The sequence below is a fragment of the Hordeum vulgare genome, chromosome 3H, assembly GCF_904849725.1.
Source record: "Hordeum vulgare subsp. vulgare chromosome 3H, MorexV3_pseudomolecules_assembly, whole genome shotgun sequence".
NCBI lineage: Eukaryota > Viridiplantae > Streptophyta > Magnoliopsida > Poales > Poaceae > Hordeum > Hordeum vulgare.
Genome location: NC_058520.1, coordinates 477,557,620 through 477,581,282, shown reverse-complemented (window position 1 = coordinate 477,581,282; position 23,663 = coordinate 477,557,620).

Genomic DNA, 23,663 nt, shown 5'->3' with positions numbered 1-23,663 from the left:
ATGATCCGCGTCCCGGGGTAAGTGTCTTGCCCTGATCCTTGAGAATAGCGTTTTTTTCAATGTTTTAACACACCTATCTCTCCCATTAGGGCGCAAGCCAAAAAGAGGAAGACCAGTGGATCAATCCCTGACGCCACTTCTGAGCTTCCAAGGAAAGCTACTCCGACTCAAGAAGAGCCGAGTCAAAACGAACCGACAGTTCAAGCAAACCTTCCCGAGTCGCCCAAAGGATCAACAGATGTCCCTAGATCACCGGTCGTAATGGCGACAGCTGATGACCCAGATGCTGTAGTCATTACCGGTTTTGGTTTCTCCAAGCCGGCAGAGACAATCCTCTCCAAGCATACAGCATCCCCTTCTCCATCATTTCCCGAGTCTGGGCCTTCCAAGGCGAAACTTTCTGACTATGCAGGTCTGGAGTTTAAAGAACTCTGTTCTGGCTTCGCAAGTCGCCTGGAAGCGAGTTACGAGATGGAAAAGAATCTGTTGAAGATGTTAAATAACAAGCATGAGGTAAACTTTATATTCTATTATTATTCCCAGTAACCCCCAAGGGCCGGGTCATCAATAGAATGATGAGCCGGGTCTTTTAAAAACTTCGCGACCAGTAACCCCCAAGGGCCGGGTCATCAATAAAATGATGAGCCGGGTCTTTTAAAAACTTCGCGACCAGTAACCCCCAAGGGCCGGGTCATCAGTAAAATGATGAGCCGGGTCTTGATTTCTGTATAATTTCCCTTGAGAAATTATACATTAGCCCCCAAGTGTCAGGGGTATTGCCTTGCAATAATTCTGAGACTTGTCGTTGGTTTAAATTTCGAACAGGAAAGCCTTGCCCAGACCGAACTAGCCCTGGGCGACTTAAGGAAAAACCTGGCTGTCCAACAAGATGCCCGAACTCAGTCAGAAGACAAATATAAGCTGGCTCTGGTTGAACTGGAAAAGCTCAAAGTCGAGTTAGAAAGAACTCAGGCTGACCACAGCACGGTTTTGACGAGAGCTGAAAAAGCAGAAGCAAAGCTGACAACTGTGCAGCAGGAGCTATCCGGCTTAAAGCGCCATATTTCCAACATGGCACAAGCCATATTTGGTAAGCTTTACCTAACTCGCCAATCTTATCCTCTTCCTTGGGCGAATCCCTTAATGTTTAACTTACCGGTTTATTTAATCACAGGCTCGAGAGTCACCAATCTGCAAGACGACAGCGTGTTGATGCTGAAGGCGATCTATACACTGACGGAACAACTGTACACAGGCAGTGTGCTAACCGTCAAAGCTGTGATCGGTGCAAAGGAGCCCATAACTTCTATCAAGAAGGTGCTTGGATATCTATCCACACTGCCTCCCCAGATCGGCGAGTTAACCCGATCAGCCGCCCGGAAGGGTGTCTTGACGGCTCTGAGTCGCTGCCTGGCGTATGCTCCAGAAATTAATTTGGAAGAAGTAGCTGCCGGCTTCCCTCAGCTTAAAGATGACGGCTCGGAATTCGTGGAAGAAGACTACCAGAAGGTTGTCAAGGATTCTCGACTGGCCGCGACTCAACTCGCCGCCAGCCTTGACATGACAAAATATCAGGCGGCTTACGATGACAAGAATAAGAAGATCAGCCCGCCAACCTTCGTGGTGACCAACCTTATCCCTCGGCGACCCAAGAATCCCTTTGACTGGGAAACAGACCTGGCATCAATCTTGACCGATGAAGACGATTTTGCCTCTTTATCCAGATGCAATTGGGTCTTGGGCGATTTACAAATCGAAGCTGGTCAGAGCTCACGCCAGAACTTAGCGGAATAGGTTTTCCTTGAATTTGGCCCAAGAGCCATGTAATAGTCAGTACTATCTTTTGATGACATCTTCTGCAAAAAAAATCCTTATACCGTTTTTGAGGCGGTTTAAAATATTTTGTTAACCTTTATCAGAATCGCCTGAAATTCTCAACCCGCCAAGGATGAAAACCTTGAGCACATTATCTGTGAAGATAAAAGAAACACAAACAGTTTCAACGAGTAAGCAGTGAGGATAAAAATTTCCAAAGTCAAATCATAACACGAGCAACTTTGTTGGCTCATACGGTCGCGACAGGGGGGGGGGCGAGTCAGAAAGCTCGTGCACCCACCCTTAATGCAGGTTTCGTCGGCTCATACGGTCGCGACAGGGGGAGGCGAGTCAGAAAGCTCGTGCACCCACCCTTAATGCAAGTTTCGTCGGCTCATACGGTCGCGACAGGGGGAGGCGAGTCAGAAAGCTCGTGCACCCACCCTTAATGCAGGTTTCGTCGGCTCATACGGTCGCGACAGGGGGAGGCGAGTCAGAAAGCTCGTGCACCCACCCTTAATGCAGGTTTCGTCGGCTCATACGGTCACGACAGGGGGAGGCGAGTCAGAAAGCTCGTGCACCCACCCTTAATGCAGGTTTCGTCGGCTCATACGGTCGCGACAGGGGGAGGCGAGTCAGAAAGCTCGTGCACCCACCCTTAATGCAGGTTTCGTCGGCTCATAAGGTCGCGACAGGGGGAGGCGAGTCAGAAAGCTCGTGCACCCACCCTTAATGCAGGTTTCGTCGGCTCATAAGGTCGCGACAGGGGGAGGCGAGTCAGAAAGCTCGTGCACCCACCCTTAATGCAGGTTTCGTCGGCTCATACGGTCGCGACAGGGGGGGAGGCGAGTCAGAAAGCTCGTGCACCCACCCTTAATGCATGTTCTGTCGGCTTATAAGGTCGCAACAGGATGCCATGAAATTGCTCTTTCTTTTTCTTAACGAAGAAGCCCCCCGAGTCAGGGAAACATTATATTATTTCATAATAAAAAACTGAAAAACTTACAAAGCATGGAGTTTTAAGAACTCAAGTGTAATAAGGCCGCAAATGGGCAATATTCCAAGGGCGAGTTGACTCAGCCCCCGTAGTCGGTCGATCAGACCGAAGATCCATCAAGTAGTAAGAACCATTGCGGAGGTTCTTGCTGACAACGAAAGGTCCCTCCCAAGGGGGCGAAAGCTTGTGCATGCCTGCCCTATCTTGTATCAGTCGAAGCACCAAATCGCCTTCCTGGAAGGTCCGACTCTTCACCCGGCGACTGTGATAACGCCGCAGATCTTGCTGATAGATCGCCGAACGAGACGCTGCTAAGTCACGTGCCTCTTCCAAGGCGTCCAAAGAGTCCTGACGCGCCAGCTCGTTGTCCTGCTCCACATATGCGGCGACTCTAAGAGAATCATGCCTTATGTCAGTAGGGAGGACGGCCTCTGCACCATAGACCAAGAAGAAAGGGGTGAACCCCGTGGAGCGATTCGGGGTGGTTCGGATGCTCCATAATACCGAAGGTAACTCCTCCACCCAACACCTGGAGTTCTTTCCAGAGGAATTATGAGCCGAGGTTTGATCCCTCGCAAAACTTCCTGATTCGCCCGCTCGGCCTCTCCGTTTGACTGCGGGTGAGCAACCGCAGTGATATCAAGCCGGATATGTTCACGGCGACAGAAATCCAGCATCTCTCCTTGGGATAAGTTAGTACCATTGTCTGTGATGATACGGTGCGGATATCCAAAACGGAAAATCAGCTTCTTCAGAAATTTTACCGCAGTCTCCGCGTCGCAAGCCCCAACTGGCTCCGCCTCAATCCACTTAGTGAATTTATCAACCGCCACCAACAAGTGAGTTTTTTTGTTGGAGGACATCTTAAAGGGACCTACCATGTCCAGCCCCCAGACCGCGAAAGGCCAAGTAATGGGGATCATCCTCAATTCTTGAGCCGGCACATGAGCCTGTCTCCCGTATCGTTGGCACCCCTCACACCGCCGTACTATATCTTCTGCATCTGCGTGAGCCGTCAACCAGAAGAAACCGTGTCGAAAGGCTTTTGATACCAAAGAACGTGACCCGGCGTGATGTCCGCAGTCTCCAGAATGGATGTCATTAAGGATCGTGCATCCTTCCTCGGAGGAGACGCACCGCTGAAAGACCCCTGAAGCACTTCGTTTATATAGCTCGCCGTTAATGATGACCATGGACTTGCTACGCCGAACAATCTGGCGAGCCAAAACTTCGTTAGTGGGTAACTCGCCATGGGTAAGATAAGCTAGATAAGGAAGAGCCCAATCCGGAGCGATATGGAGAGTCGCCACAAGCCGAGACTCGGGATCTGGTATCGCCAATTCCTCCTCCGTGGGTACAGTCACGGACGGTTTATGCAAGATATCCAAGAAGACATTAGGGGGGACCGATTTTCTCTGTGAGCCGAGTCGCGAGAGGGCATCAGCTGCTTCGTTGAGTCGCCGATCAACATGATCAACCTGGTATCCATGAAAATAGCCCGCCACATCAGATATGGCTCGCCTATAAGCCGCCATCATAGGATCTCGAGAGTCCCAGGTGCCCGAAACCTGTTGCGCCACCAGATCTGAGTCCCCAAAACATCTGACTCGGGTTAGGTTCATCTCTTTTGCTAGTCGCAAACCGTGGAGCAGAGCTTCATACTCTGCCGCATTATTTGTACAAGGGAACATGAGCCGGAGGACGTAGCAGAACTTATCTCCTTGAGGGGATATCAACACCACACCAGCCCCCGAGCCCTCCAACTGCCTAGATCCATCAAAATAAATAGTCCAATAGGTAAGGTCAGGGCGATCTTTCGGAGCCTGAAGCTCCGTCCAATCATTGATAAAATCAACTAGTGCCTGGGACTTGATGGCCGTGCGGGGGGTATACTGGATGTGATGTGACCCAAGTTCTATCGCCCATTTGGCGACTCGCCCTGTTGCCTCGCGGTTTTGGATGACGTCGCCGAGGGGCGCGGAACTGACCACGGTGATTGGGTGTTCTTGGAAATAGTGTTTAAGCTTCCGACTCGCCATGAACACCCCATAGACCAGTTTTTGCCAATGGGGGTATCGTTGTTTGGAGAGAGTTAACACCTCACTAATAAAGTATACCGGGTATTCCTTTCCTTCCTCCTTTCTTTCGACGACCACAGCCACGCTGACTGCTTTGGAATTCGCGGCGATATACAGGAGCATAGGCTCCTTTTCAGTCGGGGCCGCCAGGACCGGCGGGTTAACCAGTTGATGTTTCAAGGCCTGAAGTGCCTCGTCGGCTTCCTCTGTCCACACGAATCGGTCAGACTTCCTCAACAATTGATAGAGCGGAATCGCCTTTTCTCCGAGGCGGCTTACAAAATGACTGAGAGCCGCGATGCGACCCACCAATCGCTGAACTTGGTTAACATTCGTCGGCTTGCCGAGGGAGGCAACCGCTTCAATTTTGTCCGGGTTATCCTCAATGCCGCGGTTCGATACCAAGAAACCCAGTAGTTTTCCCGCAGGTACGCCGAAAACGCACTTGGTAGGATTTAGCTTCATCTGATATACCTGTAAATTATCAAAGGTTTCCTTAAGGTCTTCCAGAAGTGTCTCCTCCCGGCGGGTCTTGATCACAATGTCGTCAACATAAGCATGGACGTTGCGGCCAATTTGGCTGTCAAGACAATTCTGGATGCAACGTTGGTAAGTCGCCCCTGCGCTCTTGAGCCCGAACGGCATGGACACATAGCAAAAGGCCCCGAAGGGGGTTATGAAAGCAGTCTTTTCTTGATCTTCCACAGCCATTTTGATCTGATGATAACCTGAGTAAGCGTCCAAAAAGCACAATCGTTCGCATCCCGCCACCGAGTCAATGATTTGGTCGATGCGGGGAAGAGCGAAAGTATCCTTGGGGCAAGCTCTGTTGAGGTCCGTATAGTCAATACACATACGGAAGGTGCCATTCTTCTTGAGTACTAACACCGGGTTAGCTAGCCATTTGGGGTGAAAGAATTCCACGATGAACCCAGCGGCTAAAAGACGGGCGACTTCCTCTCCAATCGCCTTCCGTCGCTCCTCGTTAAACCTGCGGAGGTATTGTTGGACAGGTTTGCATTTTGGGTCAATATTAAGATGGTGCTCAGCGAATTCTCTCGGTACACCCGGCATGTCAAAGGGTTTCCATGCGAAGATGTCCCGATTCTCACGGATGAATTCGATGAGCACGCTTTCCTATTTGGGGTCCAGACCCGTCCCGATGGTAAACTGCTTGGATGAATCGCCAGGGATGAAGTCGACTGTCTTCGTGTCATTCGTTGGTTTGAACTTGAGGGGCGACTCGGAATATGTAGTCGGTTTCTTGAGTGGTGTCATGTCCGCCGGGTCAACATTGGCCCGGTGGTTTTTGAGCTCTTCCGCCGCGCAGGCGACTTCCGCGTAGGTCGCGTCTCCTTCCTCACACTCCTTTGCAATCCTTCTATCTCCGTCGACCGTGATGGGCCCTTTAGGACCAGGCATTTTGAGCTTGAGGTAGACGTAGCACGGGCGGGCCATGAAGCGAGCGTAAGCCGGTCGTCCGAACAGCGCATGGTACGGGCTTTTTAATTTGACCACCTCGAAGACCAGAGACTCCGACCTGTAGTTCTGTGCAGTTCCAAACGCTACTGGGAGCCTGACCCGGCCAATCGGATAGGCGGATTTGCCCGGGACGATGCCGTGGAAAACTGTGGTTGAAGGCATCAAGTCCTTCTCTAATAGATTCATCCTCCGGAAGGTGTTGAAGTATAGGATATTAATGGTGCTGCCGCCATCCATCAGTACTTTCGATAGAGTGTAGCCCGCCACTTGGGGAGCCACGACCAAGGCCAGGTCGCCCGGGTTATCTATTCTCGGCTGGTGATCCTCTCTGCTCCATGTTATGGTCTGTTCGGACCAGTGGAGATATCTGGGAACTGCCGGCTCAATTACGCTGTACGCCCGATGATTTACCTTTTTATCACGTCTGCAAGCATTAGTGGTGAAAACATGGTATTGCCCATTACTTAGCTGTTTAGGATTGTTGCGGAAGCCCCCATGGTCATCCTGGTCCTGCGGAGCCCCCTGCGGGGGTGGCTGCTGGAAGACTCCTGGCGGGTTGTACCGCCGGTGGTGGTGCACCGGGTATTGGCCGCCGCCTGGCTGCGGCCCCCCCTGAGCCTCTTGTTCGGGAAAACCACCGAAGGGGTTGTGCCTTTGGTTGGGCGCGGCGAGTTGGTCTTGGCGACGGTTCGGGTCTTCGCTCTGGCTCTTCTTGATCGCCTCGGCCCGGAATTCCCGCATCACGAAGCAGTTCTCCCAGGAGTGGCCCGCCGGGCCGTCGGCCGTGGCGTGGTGCGGGCAAGGGCCTTTGAGCAGCTCTTCGTAGTTACGCGGTCTTTTTCCGCTGAAGCCTCGATTCTTCTTTTTCCCGTCATTGGCGTTGGTGTTGGCAACCAGATCCGAGGGCTCCTCATGCGGCCTACGCTTGCCGTTGGTCCCCTGGTTATGACGGTTGCGGCCTTGGAGGCGGGTATGCTTATTCGTTGAATCGCCCTTCTTGGGCGAGTTACCCTTACCATCCTCGTCGGGATCCTTGGTATCATCGGCTTCGGCGTACCTAGTGAGGGTATCCATCAGCTCGCCCATATCCTGAACTTTCCGCTTGAGTCGCCCCAGCTTCTGGACCAGTGGTTCGTAGTGGCAGTTGTGCTCGAGGATAAGCACAGCTTGCGCTGCCGTGATGCCATCCGATGAATGGATAATTTCCGCGACTCGCCGCTACCAATGATGCGCCGACTCATCCGGGCGTTGCACGCAGTGTTGTAAGTCGACGATTGTCATCGGTCGTTTGCAGGTTCCCCGGAAGTTTTTGATGAAACGTTCCTTTAACTCGGCCCAGGACTGGAAAGAATTGGGGGGTAGATTCTTCAACCAAGTGCGTGCCGATCCCTCGAGCATCATGGTGAAATATCTGGCGCAAACCGCCTCGTTTACGTCGAGCATGTCCATGGCGATCTCATAGCCCTCGATCCAAGATGTTGGTTCGAGGTCTGGTGTGTAATTAGGCACCTTTCTTGGTCCTTTGAACTCCTTGGGCATTCTTTCGTTTCGAAGGTCCAGGGACAAGTAGGGCACCCCAACTCGCCCTCCGGTCCCTGCGGGAGGAGTCTGAGCCTCTTGAGTGTTGGGTGGACCTCCGCCCGACGGGTCCCGCTCGGGCGGGTTGTCCTGCGGGAGGTGTCGCGGGGCGCTGTTTACGGCTGGCTGATCCTCCGGCCAACCCCTGGTATAGCTCGCCTGGGGGGGGTGGAGTGTAGCCGTTCGGGGCTGTGTGAGAACTGCGCGTTTTGGACCACCGCCGTTTTTAACATCTCAATGGCGTTCCTTGCTTCGATCTCAGCTGGGGTGTTGCCGTGGATCGGGAGGGACTCCAGATGGCGAGTTGCGGCAAGCACGTTGTCCACCGGGTTAGAGAAGTGGCCTCGGGGGGTACGGAAACGAGGGATTTGACCCTCACTCGGCTGAATCGGCGGGTTAGGAGGGCGGCCCATCCCTCCTGCCAGAGCGGCTCCCATCCCGGGCGTTTGGGGAGTGTCGAACAGGCGGGTCGGATTGAGATCATGGGGCAGGCGTCCCTGGTGCCTCCGCTGATGGGCGGCGTCGGATGCACGCTGCTGTCTTTCGAGCCGCCAATTGTCGGTGTTCAACCGCATCCTTTCGGCCGTAATCTGGGCCTGTCGAGTTTCATTCCTGGCGGACTCCATCTCAGCATCCTGATGGGCCTTTGCCACCGCCTCCCTCAGTTTTGCTATCTCCGCATTTATCTCTCCTTGGTTCTCTGGCGTGAGAGGGGTTGACATTAGTCTTTTGATTTCCGCCGCTAAATCCACCAAGACTGCTGACGCACTTCTGGACGTCCCGCCGGTTCCATCGCCCCCGGCGGGGTTCGGTGCGGGTTGAGTCCCCCCAGCCATGTAGATGGCGATCTGGCGGCGGGTTCGATCGAGGACTTCCGGATCCATGGCCAATGACAGGCCCCCAAGACCGTCTCCGTGGAGGGACTGGATGGAATCGGAATCGCCCATGGATGACTCGTCGTCAGAGTTGACGGGGGTGATCTCCTGAGCCGCCGCGTGCTCTGGCTCCTCCGACCCCTGTGTGAAACCAACAAAGACCGGGCGAGTCAGATTCCGGGCTATGACTGGATGAACGTACCTGGCCGGCTCGACGATGTCGGAGGAGGTGTCCGGCTCAGGAACGGATGACCCGATCATGCCGATGAAGACGTTGATCTTGCCGAAGGGGACCCTGTAGCCTGATTCGAGAGAATTTGCTTCAGGTCCCCATCGCCGGTTGTCTATGTAGGCTATGCCGCGTCGGCTCCAAGTCATGAGCGCCGCCGCATAACTCCCAGACCCTGGTAGGGCTCCCTTTGATAACTCAACTCCACCGTGCGCATGCCAAATCTCCACCTGATTCGACTAAAGTGGGAGAGACAGACACCCGCTAGCTACCTTATGCAACAAGTGCATGTCAGGTGGTGGAACCAGTCTCACGTAAGCGTACGTGTAAAGTCGGTCCGGGTCGCTTCATCCCACAATACCATCGAAAAAATGTAGGACTAGTAACGGCAAGCAATTGACAAAATCATTGCCCACAACTTTTGTGTTCTACTCGTGCATGGAATCTACGCATAGAACCTGGCTCGGAGACCACTGTTGGGTAACGTAGTAGTAATTCAAAAAAAAATCCTACGTCATACCATGATCTATCTAGGAGAAACCAGCAACGAGAGAGGTTGCAGAGCATCTTCATACCTTTGAAGATCGCTAAGCGGAAGCGTTACTATGAACGCGGTTGATGGAGTCGTACTCGTAGCGATTCAGACCGCGGAAGATTCCGATCTAAGCGCTGAACAACGACGCCTCCGCGTTCAACACACGCGCACCCCGGTGACGTATCCTTCGCCTTAATCTAGCAAGGAGAGAGGAGGAGTTGAGGGAGAGCTCTGGCAGCACGACGGCATGGTGACGGTGGAGCTGCGTGGTACTCCCGCAGGGCTTCGCGAAGCGCTACGGGGGATGAGGAGGAGGAGAGGTAGGGCTATGCCGAGGGAGGATAAAACTTGTGTGTCTAGCAGCCCCAAACCCTCACATATATATAGGGGGAGGATGAGGAGGGTGCGCCACCCCTAGGGTTTCCCTAGGTGGTGCGGCAACCCTTAGATGGGAGGGGAGGCGGCCCAAGAGGAGGATGAGGCGGCGCCCTAGGGTGGCTTGCACCCAAGGCAGCCCCGCGCCTAGGGTTAGCCCTCCCTTTTCCCTCTTGTGCACCTTGGGCCAAGGTGGGTGGCGCACCAGCCCACCTAGGGGCTGGTTACCATCCAGTTTTGGCCCACGTGGCCCTTTAGGGCTGGCGGCCCCTCCCGGTGGACCCCCGGAACCCTTCCAATGGTCCCGGTATAATACCGACGATTCCGGAAACGTTTCCGGCGATCAAATCTATACTTCCTATATATGAATCTTTACCTCCGGACCATTCCGGAGCTCCTCGTGACGTCTGGGATCTCATCTGGGACTCCGAACAACCTTCTATAACCACATACTATTACCATTACAACTCTAGCATCATCGAACCTTAAGTGTGTAGACCCTACGGGTTCGGGAACCATGCAGACATGACTGAGACATCTCTCCGGTCAATAACCAACAGCAGGGTCTGGATATCCATGTTGGCTCCCACATGTTCCACGATGATCTCATCGGATGAACCACGATCTCGGGGATTCAATCAACCCCGTATGCAATTCCCTTTGTCTACCGGTATGATACTTGCCGGAGATTCGATCGTCGGTATCCCTATACCTTGTTCAATCTCGTTACCGGCAAGTCTCTTTACTTGTTCCGTAACTCATCATCTCGCGGCTAACTCCTTAGTCACATTGAGCTCATTATGATGATGGATTACCAATTGGGCCCAGAGATACCTCTCTGTCACACAGAGTGACAAATCCTAGTCTCGATTCATACCACCCCAACAGATACTTTCGGAGATACATGTATTGCACCTTTATAATCACCTAGTTATGTTGTGACGTTTTATACACCCAAAGCACTCCTACGGTATCCGGAGTTGCACAATCTCATGTTCTAAGGAAATGACAATTGACATTAGAAAAGCTTTAGCAGACGAATAATACGATCTTGTGCTATGCTTAGGATTGGGTCTTGTCCGTCACATCATTCACCTAATGATATGATCCTGTTATCAATGACATCCAATGTCCATGATCAGAAAACCATGACCATCAATTGATCAACGAGCTAGCCAACTAGAGGCTCACTAGGGACACATTGTGATCTATGTATTCTCACATGTATTACGGTTTCCGGTTAATACAATTATAGCATGAATAATAGACAATTATCACGAACTAGGAAATATAATAATAACCACTTTATTATTGCCTCTAGGGCATATTTCCAACAACCGTGTCATGCATAATTACATGGACAAACATCATATGTGTTTGAGTTTCATGTCATGCATATGTTGCAGTGCTTATCGTGTGTTGATTGTTGTTCCAGCTTATTTCTTCTCGATGGAGTTATGAATCGCTTCGGAGTGTGAGGATCCATTCGACTACGTTGGTTCGTCTACTTCACGGATTCGTTCTTCTTCCAAGAGGGATCACATGCAAGATGATCATTTCTCTAGATACCACTACTATTATTGCTATGATAGTTGTCTCGTTTCTTACGTGATGTCTCGCTGCCTACACCTGCTAATATTAGCCTCCCAACATTGCCATGAAAATCCTCTAACCCCCTCCACAACCCACCAAAAGCTTGGTTTGGCTATGTTACTGCTTGCTTAGCCTTCTTATATCATTGCTAGTTGCAGGTCAGTTGATTCCATGTGAAAACAAGGGTTCCTTGATATATCACCATATTATTGCTATTTAATTTAATGCACCTATATACTTGGTAAGAGGTGGAAGGCTTGGCCTTCTAGCTCGGTGTTTTGTTCCTCCTTTGCCACTCTACTTACTTGTGTATGTGTGTTATGTTCCATATTGATCACTCCTAACATGCTTGGGGTTATTGTGGGGATCCCCTTGATTTTTGTTTTGGGATAAAACTCGTCTGGCAAAGCCCCACATTGGTACTATTTTCTTGATAACAACTAAAATTTTGCATAGGGCATGGACCACCCCATGGATAATTAATCAACCCTCGGGCGAGTGCTCCTCACGAGTGTTGGTCCACCTACCTAGCAATCAGAGGTGCCACCTCGGGGCAACTCGAGGCATTTTCTCGCTATCGTACACTTTGCATAGACGGATGATGCCCGTAGATAGAGAGCGTGCGGCTCTAGATGCGGATCTGGCTCACTGGGAGGCCTCGATGGATTTTTTTTACGCTTATCAAACTTCTTGTGCAAGGGATTCCGAGGATACTTTGAGCTATCTCGAGGTTGAGGTTTTCCACAAGGAATCCGAGGAGATCACGGGTTTTCGTGGTCAAGGTTTCCGACGCAGCTTGTGGTAGTTTGTGATGGACTAGTTGGAGCACCCCCTACAGGGTTAAATCTTTCTGAGAGCTGTGGCTACGATTATGTGGCAACCTGAAAAGTTTGTTTAACACCCGGCCATAGCCAACTTGAAGTAAACTTAATTAAAATATGCAACTATGTGCGTAACCATGACTATCTCTCCTCGTGAGCTATGTATCCGAGAGAGAACATGGTAGGGTTATGTTGGACGTAATTAGGTGTTGAAGATCACTTCGAGATCATTATTAGTTCATGTCCATTGATGCGTAGATCACCACCCCTTTTATTCTTGTGCTTGTAAGTTAGCCACTCAAATAAGCGCTTAGTTGCTTGCTGCAACCTCACCACTTAACCATACCTAATTGATAACCCACAAGTATAGGGGATCAATTGTAGCCTTTCACGATAAGTAAGAGTGTCGAACCCAAAGAGGAGCTAAAGGTAGGACAAATATTCCCTCAAGTTCTATCGATCACTGATACAACTCTAGCACACTTTACGTTCGCTTTACCTAGAACAAGTATGAAACTAGAAGTACTTTGTAGGTGTGATAGCATAGGTTTGGCAGAAAAGAGAGAACACGTAAATAAAAACTAGGGGCTGGTTAGAATTACGTTAGTTTAACGAGTGTGGAAAAGTGGTGGTAGGAGTTGCGGAATTGTCCCTAAGAAATTGATTACGTTACTAGACCGATAGCAAGTTTTATGTGGGAGAGGCCACTGCTAGCATGCCATCCCTTACTTGGAATTCAATGCACTTATGATTGGAACTATTAGCAAGCATCCGCAACTACTAACGTTCATTAAGGTAAAACCCAACCATAGCAATAAGATATATTGGTCCCACTTCAATCCCGTATGCATCAATTTCTATGCTAAGCTGAAGCTTTTGTAACCCTTGCCCTCCAATACATAGTCCTATCAACATACTACTAGCCCTATGGTGTGATCCACGTGCGCGCTCATATGATGGGCACCAAAGGACAGCAACATAACCACAAGCAAATTAAACCAATCATAGCAATTCATCAATCACCGATAGGACAACGAAAATCTACTCAGACATCATAGGATGGCAACACATCATTGGATAATAATATGAAGCATAAAGCACCATGTTCAAGTAGAGGGTACGACGGGTTGCGGGAGAGTGGACCGTTGAATATAGATGGGGGAAGGTGATGGAGGTGTTGGTGAAGATGACGGAGGTGTTGGTGTAGATCGCCGTCACACTATGATGTCCCGGGCGGCGTTCTGGCGCCTCCGGGAGAGAGGGGGAGAGAGCCCCCCTTCTTCTTCTTCCTTGACCTCCTCCCTAGATGGGAGAAGGTTTTCCCCTCTGGTCCATGGTCTCCATGGCGGCGGAGGGGCGAGAGCCCCTCCGAGATTGGATCTCTCTCTGTGTGTCCTTCTGTTTCTGCGCTCCCGGATTTTGGCTTTCACCATTTCTTAAATTCCCGGAGATCAGTAACTCCGATTGGGCTGAAATGTTAACACGATTTTCTTTCGAATATTATCTTTCTTTTGGCGAAAGAAGAGGCCCAACCTCCTTAGGGATTGGTCACAAGCCTGCCAGGCGCGACCCCACCCCAAGGCAGCGGCTAGGGGGCTTGTGACCCCCTCAGGCATCATTTCGCGTTGATTCTTCTTCCCAAAAATCATAAATATTCCAAAAAAATCCCCGTAGGTTTTTTATTGCGTTTGGACTTCGTTTGGTATGGATAATCTGCGAAACAAAAAACATGCAACAAACAGGAACTGACACTGGGCACTGGATCAATATGTTAGTCCCAAAAATAGTATAAAAAGTTGCCAAAAGTATATGAAAGTTGTACAATATTGGCATGAAACAATGAAAAATTATAGATACGACGGAGACATATCAGCATCCCCAAGCTTAATTCCTGCTCGTCCTCGAGTAGGTAAATGATAAAAAAGATAATTTTTGATGTGGAATGCTACCTAGCATAATCTTGATCATATAATCTAATCATGGCATGGATACTAAAACACGAGTGATTCGAAGCAATAGTCTATCATTTGACATAAAGACAATAATATTTCAAGCATAATAACAAAGCAATCATGTCTTCTCAAAATATTATGGCCAAAGAAAGTTATCCCTACAAAATCATATAGTCTGGCTATGCTCCATCTTCCCCACACAACGTATTTAAATCATGCACAACCCCGGTTTTAGCCAAGCAATTGTTTCATACTTTAGTGTTCTCAAACTTTTTCAACTTTCACGCAATACATGAGCGTGAGTCATGGACATAGCACTATAGGTGGAATAGATTATGGTGGTTGTTGAGAAGACAAAAAGGAGGAGATGGTCTCACATCAACTAGGCGTATCAACGGGCTATGGAGATGCCCATCAATAGATATCAATGTGAGTGAGTAGGGATTGCCATGCAACAGATGCACAAGAGCTATAAGTGTATGAAAGCTCAAAAAGAAACTAGTGGGTGTGCATCCAACTTGCTTGCTCACGAAGATCTAGGGCAATTTGAGGAAGCCCATCATTGGAATATACAAGCCAAGTTCTATAATGAAAATTTCCCACTAGTATATGAAAGTGACAACATAGGAGACTCTCTATCATGAAGATCATGGTGCTACTTTGAAGCACAAGTGTGGGAAAGGATAGTAGCATTGTCCCTTCTCTCCTTTCTCTCATTTTTTGGTGGGCTTATTTGGCCTTTTTTGTTTTATTTGGGCTTCATTGGCCCCTTTTATTACTTCCTCACATGGCACAATGCTCTAATAATGACGATCATCACACTTTTATTTACTTACACTCGATATTTAGAACAAAATATGACTCTATATGAATGCCTCCGGCGGTGTACCGGGATGTGCAATGATCTAGCGTAGCAATGACATAAAAAACGGACAAGCCATGAAAACATCATGCTAGCTATCTTACGATTATGCAAAGAAATATGACAATGATGGCGCGTGTCATAATAAACGGAACGATGGAAGTTGCATGGCAATATATCTTGGAATGGCTATGGAAATGCCATAATAGGTAGGTATGGTGGCTGTTTTGAGGAAGGGTATATGGTGGTTGTAATGCACCAGCGAAAGTTGCGCGGTACTAGAGAGTCTAGCAATGGTGGAAGGGTGAGAGTGCGTATAATCCATGGACTCAACATTAGTAATAAAGAACTCACATACTTATTGCAAAAGTCTATTAGTCATCAAAACAAGGTACTACACGCATGATCCTAGGGGAAGGGTTGGTAGGAGCTAACCATCGCGCGATCCCGACTTCCACACAAAGGATGACAATCAATAAATAAATCATGCTCCGACTTCGTCACATAACGGTTCACCATACGTGCATGCTACGGGAATCACAAACCTTAACACAAGTATTTCTACGAATACACAATTACTCACTAGCATGACTCTAATATCACATCTTCATGTTGCAAAACTATTGCAAGGAATCAAACATATCATATTCAGTGATCTACAAGTTTTATGTAGGGTTTTATGACTAACCATGTGAATGACCAACTCCTGTCAACTCTCTAAATAGGTATAAGTGAAGCATGAGAGTTTAATTATTTTTACAAAATATATGCCCTGCTCTAACAAATATAAGTGAAGCAAAAGAGCATTCTACAAACGGCGGTTTTCTATGTGTAGGGAAACAGGCAATCCAAACTTCAAATGATATAAGTGAAGCACATGAAGCATTCTATAAAGACATACTCAAAAGATATAAGTGAAGTGCAAAGAGCATTCTATAAATCAACCAAGGACTATATCGTACCAGCATGGTGCATAAAACAAAAAGGGAATATAAACACAAAAGACGCTCCAAGCATTTGCACATATCATGTGACGAATAAAAATATAGCTCCGAGCAAAATTACCGATAGATTGTAGACGAAAGAGGGGATGCCTTCCGGGGCATCCCCAAGCTTAGACGCTTGAGTCTTCCTTGAATATTACCTTGGGGTGCCTCGGGCATCCCCAAGCTTAGGCTCTTGCCTCTCCTTATTCCTTCATCCATCGTGGTCTCACCCAAAACTTGAAAACTTCAATCACACAAAACTCAACAAAACCTTCGTGAGATCCGTTAGTATAATAAAGTAAATCACCACTTTAAGTACTATTGTGAACTCATTCCAAATTCATATTAGCATTATATCTACTCTAATCCAACTTCACCATGGTTCATACCCCTCGATACTACCCAAAGATTCATCAAAATAAGAGAACAATGCATAGAAAACAGAATCTGTCAAAAGCAGAACAGCCTGTAGTAATATGAACTTATACCATACTTATGATACTCCAAAAATTCTGAAACATTACGAAAATTAGGGAAATTTGCATATGAATCAGAAGCAAAAATAATCAACTCAAAATCTCTTTCTGGATAGGAATTAAAAATAATTTCGTGAGCATAAAGTTTCTCTCTTTATTAGCATGATCAAAATACTATCACCCAAACTAATCATAAAGGATTTACTTGGCACATTATTTTTATAATACAATGGAATTGTACAAGGGGATAATTATTTTTGCGAGAAACTTCCATGAAAAATTCTACATTCTTTCCATGAGCATGAACACAAGTGTTCAAGGTCGACCCTTACTTCCACAATGCATCACTTTTCAATCGCTTCTCTTTTTGAAAAAGTTTGAAGTTCCCCTCTATATTTGTTTTTGTTTTTAAACTATATAAAAGCACTCAACAGAAATAAATTACTCTCTAAAACTTCCAGGTTGTCTCCCAGGCAGCGCTTTCTTTAAAGCCATTAAGCTAGGCATAAAGTGCTCAAGTAATGGATCCACCCGGATCCCAAGGTATATCAAAGCCAATTTTAATTAACAATGATTTGTAATTTAGTAGTGAGCACAAGGTAACATATATCATGCAATGACGAAGTCTATCTCTCTTCCTATGCATTGGCATGTCATAAAAGAACAATTCATGCACATCAAGTAAAGGCCAATACATAGCATAAGCAGTTTCTTGCAATTTTATCATATTGGAAACATAGAGAGGTGGAGATGTAGTTCCTCTCTCATAATAATTGCAAGTAGGAGCAGCAAGCACATGCATATTATATTCATAAAAATCATCATGTGTAATAGTAGAAGGCAACCCATCTGTGTAATCCCTAATAAGAGCAAACTTCTCCGATATAGTGTAGTTGGGAGAGTTCAAAAAGATAATAGGACTATCATAAGTGGGTGCCATAGCAACAATTTCATGTTTAACATAAGGAACCATATCAAGTACATCTTCATAAGCATCATTCATATTGGCATCATGGCCACAAGCATAGCAAGCATCAAGTTCATCAAAAAGGGATATTTCAAACGCATCCAAGGGATCATAGCAATCAACATAGCATTCATCCTTCGGTAAGAGCGAAGGGAAATTAAACAATGTATGAGTTGAAGTGTTACTCTCATTAGAAGGTGGGCACGGGTAGCTAGTCCGCTCTTCCTCCTTTTGTTCTTCGCTCTGCTCGTCATCTTTTTCATCTAATGAGCTCACAGTTTCAGCATTTTCTTCTTCCATAGTTTCCTGCAAAATATTAGTCGCTTCTTGGGCAGCGTGGAATTTCTCCATAAATCGATAAATATGGGCATTATATTCATAATTAGTATAACAATAACGAAGCATAACCAAATTTTCAGAACGGTAAGCATCATCATCATTATCATCACATCTTTTAAACAGAGCTTCAATTTCATAAGCACCCATAAAAGCGACAAACTCTTCTATTTGTTCCACATCATAGTAATCATATATACCATTAGCATAAGAAGCCACGGTTTCATTAGCATTAAATTTACAAGAAAAGGGAAGGTGTTTAGCCTTCATCCTAGAGCAACAAGTAATATCATATCTCGAGCATAGCTCCCAAGCATACCATTTCAACATATGAATTTGATCCCATAATAGTTTCCCTTTTGAGTCAAGCAATAATCCCTAAAGTATTCAGGTTGATCCAACTTGTATCCCATTATAAAATTTAATGGGGTTTTCTGAGGATTATTACAGAAGTGCATAATATTTTCCACATAACGAGCATCGAGGGTTTTAGGAGGTTTCCCATCTCCATGAGTAGCAAGTACACCTATTTTTTTGGTATTTCGTGTTCCATATCCATAACTAAAGATAGAGAACAACTTAGAACATCAAATAAATCTACTTAGTAATAAAGAAAACAAGCACACACGAGAATATTCACCCCACGCTATTGCTCCCCGGTAACGGCTCTAGAAAAAGGTCTTGATAACCCACAAGTATAGGGAATCAATTGTAGCCTTTCTCGATAAGTAAGAGTGTCGAACCCAACGAGGAGCTAAAGGTAGGACAAATATTCCCTCAAGTTCTATCGACCACCGATACAACTCTACGCACACTTTACGTTCGCTTTACCTAGAACAAGTATGAAACTAGAAGTACTTTGTAGGTGTGATAGGATAGGTTTGCGAGAAAAGAGAGAACACGTAAATAAAAACTAGGGGCTGGTTAGAATTACGTTAGTTTAACTAGTGTGGAAAAGTGGTGGTAGGAGTTGCGGAATTGTCCCTAAGTAATTGACTACGTTACTAGACTGATAGCAAGTTTTATGTGGGAGAGGCCACTGCTAGCATGTCATACCTTACTTGGAATTCTATGCACTTATGATGGGAACTATTAGCAAGCATCCGCAACTACTAACGTTCATTAAGGTAAAACCCAACCATAGCAATAAGATATATTGGCCCCCCTTCAATCCCGTATGCATCAATTTCTATGCTAGGCTGAAGCTTCTGTCACCCTTGCCCTCCAATACATAGTCCTATCAACATACTACTAACCCTATGGTGTGATCCACACGCGTGCTCATATGATGGGCACCAATGGACAGCAACATAACCACAAGCAAATTAAACCAATCATAGCAATTCATCAATCACCGATAGGACAACGAAAATCTACTCAGACATCATAGGATGGCAACACATCATTGGATAATAATATGAAGCATAAAGCACCATGTTCAAGTAGAGGGCACAGCGGGTTGTGGGAGAGTGGACCGCTGAATATAGATGGGGGAAGGTGATGGAGGTGTTGGTGAAGAAGACGGAGGTGTTGGTGTAGATCGTCGTCACACGATGATGTCCCGGGCAGCATTTCGGCGCCGTCGGAAGAGAGGGGGAGAGAGCCCCCCTTATTCTTCTTTTATCCTTGACCTCCTCCCTAGATGGGAGAAGGGTTTCCCCTCTGGTCCATGGTATCCATGGAGGCAGAGGGGCGAGAGCCCCTCCGAGATTGGATCTCTCTCTGTGTCCTTCTGTTTATGCGCTCCCAGATTCTGGCTTTCACCGTTTCTTAAATTCCTGGAGATCCCTAACTCCGATTAAGCTGAAAGTTTAATACGATTTTCTTCCGGATATTTTCTTTATTGCGGCGGAAGAAGGGCCCCAACCACCTTAGGGATTGGTCACAAGCCTGCCAGGCGCGTCCCCACCCCTAGGTCGCAGCTAGGGGGCTTGTGACCCCCTCGGGCATCGTTTCACGTTGATTCTTCTTCCCAAAAATAAAAAATATTCCAAAAAAATCCCCGTAGGTTTTTTATTGCGTTTGGACTTTGTTTGGTATGGATAATCTGCGAAACAAAAAATATGCAACAAAATGAACTGGCACTGGGTACTGGATCAATATGTTAGTCCCAAAATTAGTATAGAAAGTTGCCAAAAGTATATGAAAGTTGTAGAATATTGGCATGAAACAATCAAAAATTATAGATACGACGGAGACGTATCACTCACCCATTATGCTTTGCTAGTCTTGATGTCTTTGGAGATGAGATTTCTGAGTCCCTGTGGCTGACAGTTTACTACAATAACAGTTGCAGGTATATGTAAAGTGATACTTTGATGTGACCGTGATGATTTTTCAATTTGGAGTTTATTCTTCTTCTTCATCATCGATCTAGGATGGGTTACAAACCGATAGCCTGGGATAGCTAGGATGGATGTCATTCTTTTATCATTCGCTTTCGCCCGTAGTTGGACCCTGCTCTTCTACATGATGATTGAATGTAGTGTTGTATTGAGATGTTCATGCTATGGCTTGTGGCGAGTGTAAGCCAATTCCATATACTCATCTCTTCTGTACATGTACTTGTAACGATATCTATTCTTGCAAAACAACGAGATGCACTTCTATCCCTGTTGAGGCCCTCGTGCCAAAATAAGGATAGGATCGCATCTTGGGCGTTCAATGGGTATGTCCCGTTCGTTGTGTTCCTAACAAAGGAGGTATTACTGTCGTTCCTAATGATAAAAATGAACTCAATCCACAAAGAAATGTGACTCACTATAGAATGGTAATTGATTTTGGAAAATTAAACAAAGCTACTAGAAAAGATCATTATCCTTTACCTTTCACGGACCAAATTCCAGAAAGATTATCGAAGCACACACATTTTTTGCTTTCTAGATGGTTATTATGGTTTCTCTCAAATACCCGTGTCACAACGTGATCAAGAGAAGACCACCTTTACTTGCCCTTTTGGATAGTGCTTATAGACGTATGCCTTTTGGATTATGAAATGCACCTGCTACCTTTCAAATAAGCATGACTGCTACATTCTCTGATTTTTGTGAAAAGAATGTTGAAGTCTTCATGGATGATTTTTCCGTTTACGAAACTTCTTTTGATGATTGCTTAAGCAACCTTGATCGAGTTTTGCATAGATGTGAGCAAACTAACCTTGTCTTGAGTTGGGAGAAGTGCCACTTTATGGTAAATGAAGCTATTGTATTGGTTCATAAAATTTGCGAACGAGGTATTGAGGTGGATAAGGCTAAAGTTGATGCAATTGAGAATATGCCATGTCCTAAAGATATTAAAGGTATCTGTAGTTTCCTTGGCCATGCTGGTTTCCATAGGAGGTTTATTAAAGACTTATCTAAAATTTCTAGGACTCTTACTAATTTATAACTGATACGTCTCCAACATATCTATAATTTTTGATGGTTCCATGCTATTATCTTCTCAACTTTGGATGTTTTGTATGCATGAATATGCTATTTTATATCTTTTTTGGGACTAACCTATTAACTCAGTGCCAAGTGCTAGTTCCTGTTTTTTCCGTGTTTTTGACCCTTTTCAGAGACGAATATTAAACGGAGTCCAAACGGAATAAAACCTTCGGATTTTTTTTTCCGTAACAGAAGATACGCAGGGAGCTTGAGAACCAAGGCAAAGGACCCCAGGGGAGGCCACAAGCCCCCTAGCCGCGGCCTGGGGGGGGGGGGGGGCGCCTAGCAGGCTTGTGCCCCCCGTGGCTCCTTTGCCCTACTTCTTCCGCCTATAAATCCCTGAAAAATCCCAAACTGCCAGAGAGAGCCACGAAAATACTTTTCCGCCGCCGCAAGCTTCTGTCTCTACAAGATCCCATCTGGGGACCGTTCTGGTGCCCTGCCGGAGGGGGGATTCGGACACGGAGGGCTTCTTCATCAAAACCATTGCCTCTCTGATGATGTGTGAGTAGTTCACCACAGACCTTCGGGTCCATAGCTAGTAGCTAGATGGCTTCTTCTCTCTCTTGGATCTTCAATACAAAGTTCTCCATGATCTTCATGGAGATCTATCCGATGTAATCTTCTTTTGCGGTGTGTTTGTCGAGATCCGATGAATTGTGGATTTATGATCAGATTATCTATGAATCTTATTTGAGTTTCTTCTGATCTCTTATATGCATGATTTCATATCCTTGTAATTCTCTTTGAGTTGTGGGTTTTGTTTGGCCAACTTGATCTATGATTCTTGCAATGGGAGAAGTGCTTGGTTTCGGGTTCATACCGTGCGGTGACCTCACCCAGTGACAGAAGGGGTAGCGAGGCACGCGTCATGTTGTTGCCATCAAGGGTAAAAAGATGGGGTTTATACCTATTGCATGAATTTATCCCTCTACATCATGTCATCTTGCTTAAGGCATTACTCTGTTTGTTATGAACTCAATACACTAGATGCATGCTGGATAGCGGTTGATGTGTGGAGTAATAGTAGTAGATGCAGACAGTATCGGTCTACTTGTCTCGGACGTGATGCCTATATGTAAGATCATTGCCTTAGATATCATCATGACTTTGCGCGGTTCTATCAATTGCTCGATAGTAATTCGTTCACCCACCGTAATATTTGCTATCATGAGAGAAGCCTCTAGTGAACACTATGGCCCCCGGGTCTACTTCACATCATATTTTCAGGTCTACACTTTTACTTTGTTGCACTTTCCACCTTCAGATCTCACCTTGCAATTAATCGTGAAGGGATTGACAACCCCTTTATAGCGTTGGGTGCAAGTTTGTTTGTTTTTGCGTAGGTACATTGGTGACTTGTCTTGGTACTCCTACTGGATTGATACCTTGGTTCTCAAACTGAGGGAAATACTTACTGCTGCTGTGCTGCATCACCCTTTCCTCTTCAAGGGAAAAAGCAACCCAATCTCAAGAGGTAGCAGGAAGAATTTCTGGCGCCGTTGCCAGGGAGTATCAAGTCAAGAATAGTCTCCCTTCAACGTGTCAATTTCTTGCGTCGGGGACTATTCTAAGTGAAGATTATCCAAGTAAGTATCGCAAAGTCATCTCTTGCATTTACTTTTTTCCCTTTTGCCTCTTGTTTTCCTCTCCCCCACTTCTGAAAAAAAACAAAATTTACAAAAATATTTGCCTTTTTCGTTTGCCTTTCCTTTGGTGGTGTGCTATGTGCCTTCAATATGCTTGCATCTTCGCTTGCTGAAAATCTATTGATATGGATCCTCATCCACTTGCTAATCTCTTTAAGAGATCCAATTATGTTGAACCAATTGCTAGTGAGTTGAGTGCACTTGACTTTCTCTATGGAGTTTTGCTTGAGATGCGTGAATCTGAAAATCGTGATGAAGAAATTTATGAAGTGATTCATGAGGGCTCCTTGAATGAAAAGCATGATTGCAATGGTTTCACTATGAATTCTATTAATGTCAATCATGCTAAAAATATGCAAAACCCTAAGCTTGGGGATGCTAGTTTTGCTATGTCCACTACTTGTTGCAATGATTATGATTGGGGCGATGATTTTTCTTATGATCTTGAAAATTTGTTTAAGCCTCATGATGAATATGATATTTGCAATAATATTGAAAGTGGGTTTGGAGAAGTCATGACTTTAATTGATGATAATCCCACTATTTTTGAAGAGCGTCAACTTTGCATGCATGTGGATCATAAAAAGAATATCCTATGTGATAGCTATATTGTTGAATTTGATTATGAT